The 6,425-nt window shown below is 46.4% G+C and overlaps 1 protein-coding gene, 1 long non-coding RNA gene and 1 pseudogene across 2 annotated transcripts in view; all 3 read right to left on the reverse strand.

The window, feature by feature from the left end:
- Nucleotides 1–6,425, reverse strand: part of LOC115188874 (regulator of G-protein signaling 11-like) — a 448,181-nt gene that overhangs the window by 170,612 nt on the left and 271,144 nt on the right.
- Nucleotides 1,467–1,723, reverse strand: LOC115188917 (uncharacterized). The gene is made up of 2 exons (XR_003876628.1): nucleotides 1,670–1,723; nucleotides 1,467–1,595 (listed from the first exon to the last, which is right to left on the reverse strand). It is a non-coding gene; the product is annotated as an uncharacterized LOC115188917 (long non-coding RNA).
- LOC115188864 (protein BUD31 homolog) lies at nucleotides 2,056–5,706 on the reverse strand (annotated as a pseudogene).

Here is a 6,425-nt window from a genome sequence, read left to right on the forward strand (position 1 = left end):
AGTAGAGATGTTGTAGAGACTAGTAGAGATGTTGTTAGAGACTAGTAGAGATGTTGTTAGAGAGACTAGTAGAGATGTTGTTAGAGAGACTAGTAGAGATGTTGTAGAGACTAGTAGAGATGTTGTTAGAGAGACTAGTAGAGATGTTAGAGACTAGTAGAGATGTTGTTAGAGACTAGTAGAGATGTTGTTAGAGAGACTAGTAGAGATGTTGTTAGAGAGACTAGTAGAGATGTTAGAGACTAGTAGAGATGTTGTTAGAGACTAGTAGAGATGTTGTTAGAGAGACTAGTAGAGATGTTGTTAGAGAGACTAGTAGATGTTGTTAGAGACTAGTAGAGATGTTGTTAGAGACTAGTAGAGATGTTGTTAGAGAGACAAGAGAGTCTGGTTCATTGTCTCAGAACTCATTCAGACTGACTGCAGAGAGGTGATGAGGCAGCAGCCGTGTGTCTGGTTCACGGTCAGATGAGGCAGCAGCAGTTGTCTGGTTCACTGTGTGACGATGAGGCAGCAGCCGTGTGTCTGGTTCACGGTCAGATGATGGCAGCAGCCGTTGTGTCTGGTTCACGGTCAGATGAGGCAGCAGCCGTGTGTCTGGTTCACGGTCAGATGAGGCAGCAGCCGTGTGTCTGGTTCACGGTCAGATGAGGCAGCAGCCGCGTGTCTGGTTCACGGTCAGATGAGGCAGCAGCAGTGCCGTGTGTCTGGTTCACGGTCAGATTGAGGCAGCAGCAGTGCCGTTGTGTCTGGTTCACGGTCAGATGAGGCAGCAGCAGTGCCGTTGTGTCTGGTTCACGGTGAGATGAGGCAGCAGCAGTGTGTGTCTGGTTCACGGTCAGATGAGGCAGCAGCCGTGTGTCTGGTTCACGGTCAGATGACGGCAGCAGCCGTGTGTCTGGTTTCACGGTTAGATGAGGCAGCAGCAGTGTGTCTGGTTCACGGTGAGATGAGGCAGCAGCAGTGTCTGGTTCACGGTGAGATGAGGCAGCAGCAGGTGTCTGGTTCACGGTCAGATGAGGCAGCAGCAGTGCCGTGTGTCTGGTTCACGGTTAGATTGAGGCAGCAGCTGTGTGTGTGGTTCACGGTTAGATGAGGCAGCAGCAGTGTGTCTGGTTCACGGTTAGATGAAGGCAGCAGCAGTGTGTCTGGTTCACGGTCAGATGAGGCAGCAGCAGTGTGTCTGTTCACGGTGAGATGAGGCAGCAGCAGTGTGTCTGGTTCACGGTTGAGATGACTGGCAGCAGCAGTGTGTCTGGTTCACGGTGAGATGAGGCAGCAGCAGTGTGTCTGGTTCACGGTTAGATGAGGCAGCAGCAGTGTGTCTGGTTCACCGTCAGATGAGGCAGCAGCCGCGCTGTGTGCATTCAAACTGTATTCCTGGTCTAAACGGTCAAGACATTTGTTTCTCCAGTTGGAGACCCCGGTTCAGATCCCACCCGTGATAGACACACACAAAGACAGCATTATTTAAAACAAGAGAGTTTTAATGGAAATTATAATTTAAAAAAAGGTACAAATAAAAAACTAGAATCATCAGGTTGAAAACAATGACATGTGGAACAGCCCATCCCACCCTCCCCTGTCCCACAGACCTATACAGGGAGTAGGGGGGGGTAGAGAGTAGCATGTGGAACAGCCCCATTCCACCCTCCCCTGTCCCACAGACCTATACAGGGAGTAGGGGGGGTAGAGAGTAGCATGTGGAACAGCCCCATCCCACCCTCCCCTGTCCCACAGACCTATACAGGGAGTAGGGGGGGTAGAGAGTAGAGCATGTGGAACAGCCCCATCCCACCCTCCCCTGTCCCACAGACCTATACGGGGAGTAAGGGGGGTAGAGAGTAGCATGTGGAACAGCCCATCCCACCCTCCCCTGTCCCACCGACCTATACAGGGAGTAGGGGGGGGTAGAGAGTAGGCATGTGGAACAGCCCCATCCCCACCCTCCCCTGTCCCACAGACCTCCTCATTGGGAATGAGGTACAATAGCACTTAATAATGACCAAACTCGTGTACTAAACAGCGTGGAATGGTAACAATAACCTTGCCCAATCACAAAGACACCCCTATACGGGGAGTAGGGGCCAGAGAGCCATAGGGGGGCCCAGAGAGCAAGGGGGGAAGAGACTCGGGGCGGTGGGGGAGACTAAAGGGGTAGAAGAGGATAAGGGGGGGAGAAGAGGACCTAGGGGGGGAGGAAGGACTAGGGGGGAGCAGCGACTAGGGGGGGGAAGAGACTAGGTGGGGGGAAAGAGATAGGGGGGGAGAAGAAGAGACTAGGGGTGGAGAAGAGGGAGAAGAAGAGACTAGGGGGAGAAGAGACTAGGGGGGAGAAAAGAGACTAGGGGGGGAGAGAGGAGCAGAGACTCGGGGGAGAAGGACTAGGGGGTAGAGAGATAGGGGGGGGAAGAGCACTAGGGGGGGGGGAAGAGACTAGGGGGAAGAAGAGACTAGGGGGGGAGAGAAGAGAAGAGACTAGGGGGGGGAAGAGACTAGGGGGGGAAGAGATAGGGGGGGGGAAGAGACTAGGGGGGGGAAGGAAGAGACTAGGGGGGGGAAGAGACTAGGGGGGGGAAGAGCCTAGGGGGGGAGAGAGACTAGGGGGGGGGGAGAGAAGGAGGGGAGCGACTAGGGGGGGAGAGACTAGGGGGGGGAAGAAGACTCGGGGGGGAAGAGACTAGGTGTGTATCTGAGATTAGCCGCTCCAGGGTCATGAAGCACACAGGTGGAGAAGACGAGCCCTGATGTCCGTAGAAAATAACTGATGATCCAGAGAAAAACAGCCAGGCCAGACTAGACGATCCAGAGCAGAACAGCTAGGCCAGACTAGACGATCCAGAGCAGAACAGCCAGGCGATCCTGACAATTCAGACGGAGCAGCCCTCGGCCAGCCACAGTGGGTACACTCTATAATCCTCCCCTGGAGAGAGAGACAGAGACAGAGACAGAGAGAGAGAGAGAGACAGACAGAGAGAGAGAGAGAGACAGAGAGACAGAGACAGAGAGACAGAGAGACAGAGGTTAACAGACTGGGGGGTATCCACTAGCAACTGAAATGGGAAGGAACAAACGTGAATTTGTCCAATAAGGAACCATCATTTTCGGTGTGCACTAATGAACACACCTCAGGCGTGTGAGATATTAAATGGCAGTGTATTGATATGGTATTATAGTGTAGTAGTGTTATAGTGTAGTAGTGTTATAGTGTAGTAGTATTATAGTGTATTGATATGGTATTATAGTGTAGTAGTATTATAGTGTAGTAGTATTATAGTGTAGTAGTGTTATAGTGTAGTAGTGTTATAGTGTAGTAGTATTATAGTGTAGTAGTATTATAGTGTAGTAGTATTACAGTGTATTGATATGGTATTATAGTGTAGTAGTATTATAGTGTAGTAGTATTATAGTGTAGTAGTGATGTATTATAGTGTAGTACTATTATAGTGTAGTACTATTATAGTGTAGTAGTGTTATAGTGTAGTAGTATTACAGTGTAGTAGTGATGTATTATAGTGTAGTAGTATTATAGTGTAGTACTATTATAGTGTAGTAGTATTACAGTGTAAGTAGTATTACAGTTGTAGTAGTATTACAGTGTAGTAGTATTATAGTGTAGTAGTATTATAGTGTAGTAGTGATGTGTTATAGTGTAGTACTATTATAGTGTAGTAGTGATGTGTTATAGTGTAGTAGTATTATAGTGCAGTAGTGATGTATTACAGTGTAGTAGTATTACAGTGTAGTAGTATTATAGTGTAGTAGTATTATAGTGCAGTAGTATTATAGTGCAGTAGTATTATAGTGTAGTAGTGTTAGTGTAGTAGTATTATAGTGTAGTGGTATTATAGCAGTACTCACCACCGTTAGTTTGCTCTTGGGGACTCTATAGTAGTATTATAGTAGTATTATTGTAGTACTCACCACCTCCAGCTTGCTCTTGGGGACTCTATAGTAGTATTATAGTAGTATTGCAGTACTCACCACCTCCAGCTTGCTCTTGGGGACTCTCTTAGTAGTATTATTGCAGTACCCACCACCTCCAGCTTGCTCTTGGGGACTCTGCAGATGCAGTTGGTCCCAAAGTTGGTGTCCCGTGTCTGGATGCAGCGAAGACAACACAGGTTCTCGTATCCCTGCTTCTTCCACTTAGCGATCAGGTTCTTATCAGCATAACTCTCCTTTATACAGTAGTCATACCAGCTCTACACCACACACACACACACACACACACACACACACACACACACACACAACACACACACACCACACACACGTAACAGTAATATTACTCTACCTCTACAGATGGTCTTCCTCTGCTGATGGCACTTCCTATTATGTAACAGTAATATTATCTACCTCTACAGATGGCCTTCCTCTTATGTAACAGTAATATTATCTTACCTCTACACGATGGTCTTCCTCTACAGATGGTCTTCCTCTACAGATGGCCTTCCTCTTATGTAACAGTAAATATTATCTACCTCTACAGACTGGTCTTCCTCTACAGATGTGGCTTCCTCTGGCAGGATGGCCTTCCTCTTATGTAACAGTAATATTATCTACATCTACAGATGGTCTTCCTCACAGATGGTCCTACACTCTACAGAATGGGTCTACCCTACTACAGATGGTCTACCTCTACAGATGGTGTTCCTCTATGATAACAGACTATTATCTACCTCTACAGATGGTCTGTCCTCTGCAGATGGCCTTCCTCTTATGTAACAGTAATATTATCATACCTCTTGCTGATGGCCTTCCTCTTGTAGAACAAGTCGAAGATATATCTGCTCCTCTGATGATGCAGTCTGAATATCGGCCACAGGACTCCACCTTCGCTTTCCCTGCGTGAGGCTCCGTCTCGGCTGGAAGGAGACAATCGCAGCTCTTCATCAATACAATACAAAACAGGAACATTCCTGCAGTCAGCGTGCAATTGGCATGCTGACGCAGGTAATGTCCACCAGAGCTGTTGCCAGAGAATTGAATGTTCATCTCCTCTACCATAAGCCACCTCCGTCATTTTAGAGAATTTGGCAATATATTTTTTTAAAGGTATCTGTGACCAACAGATGCATATCTGTATTCCCAGTCATGTGAAATCCATAGATTAGGGCCTAATGTATGTATTGCAGGGTGAAGGATTCCTGATATGAACTCAGTAAAAAAAAAAATTACTTGTTGCGTTTATATTTTTGTTCAGTGTAGTTAACTTAGAAGCGTACCTATCTAAAGCCTCAACCTTTTGGTTATGATTGTCGAGGTATCTGAACATAACACACAATACGACACAAGGAAACATACAGATACTAGTAAATAACTGAAGGCGAGACAAGGGGGTTGTAGACATCGTTTGGTTACGGAGAAGTTAGTTAGTCACAATAAAAACAGGACTGATCCAAGTCAGATTCATACAACAGCTTGGTAATATAGCTTAGTGTGAGACTGGTTGAATATCCCAAAAACATTAAATGTTAACATTTGTGTAGACATGATGTTAGCTGAGCCTCGTTTTGTTACAGTCGGTGTAGAGGATTTAGTTAGCTTAGGTGGCTAACATTATTAGCTAGCTTAAAAATATATATTTTTTACCTTCTCTCAGTTTTTTGGGTCTAATTCGTCCAAAGTCGGTTCATCAATCTCCCAGCCATCCGGAGGTGGTTTCCTGCTCCTCTTTACTTTCGGCATTGCGTTTAATCAAACGGATTATTTAACAAAAAAAACAATAAACCTTATTTCCCCCGCGTAGTATTTTTTTTGGTGTGTATGATTTCGTAGGCCTGCTCACCGTCGCTTCTTATTGACGTCCACGGCTCGATCCTCGATCGCACGATATGTACGTCACTCAATTCTATTTCATTCAATTGGGGGTAGTTTTGCTGCGTCAAAACAACTGGGAACTCGGGGAAACTCCAACTTCAGTGCGTTCAAAACAACTGGGAACTCCGACTTCAGTGCGTTCAAAACAACTGGGGACTCGGGAAACTCCGACTACAGTGCGTTCAAAACAACTGGGAACTCGGGAAAACTCTGACTTCAGTGAGTTCAAAACAACTGGGAACTCGGGGGGGAAAAAGTGTTCGGATGCTCTTGATCGACTTGTACGACAGCATGTTCCAGTTCCCGCCAATCCAGCAACTTCACACAGCCATTGAAGAGGAAGTGGGACGACATTCCACCAATCAACAGCCTGAAGCTCTATGTGAAGGAGATGTGTCGCGCTGCATGAGGCAAATGGTGGTCACACCAGATACTGACTGGTTTTCTGATCCACACCCCTACCTTTCTTTTTAAAGGTATCTGTGACGACAGATGCATATCTGTATTCCCAGCATGTGAAATCGTAGTTAGGGCCTAAGGCATTGAGTTCAATTGATTATTTCCATATATGAACTGTAACTTAGTAAAATCTTTGAAATTGT

Source organism: Salmo trutta, unplaced genomic scaffold, assembly GCF_901001165.1.
Source record: "Salmo trutta unplaced genomic scaffold, fSalTru1.1, whole genome shotgun sequence".
NCBI classification, from domain to species: Eukaryota; Metazoa; Chordata; class Actinopteri; order Salmoniformes; family Salmonidae; genus Salmo; species Salmo trutta.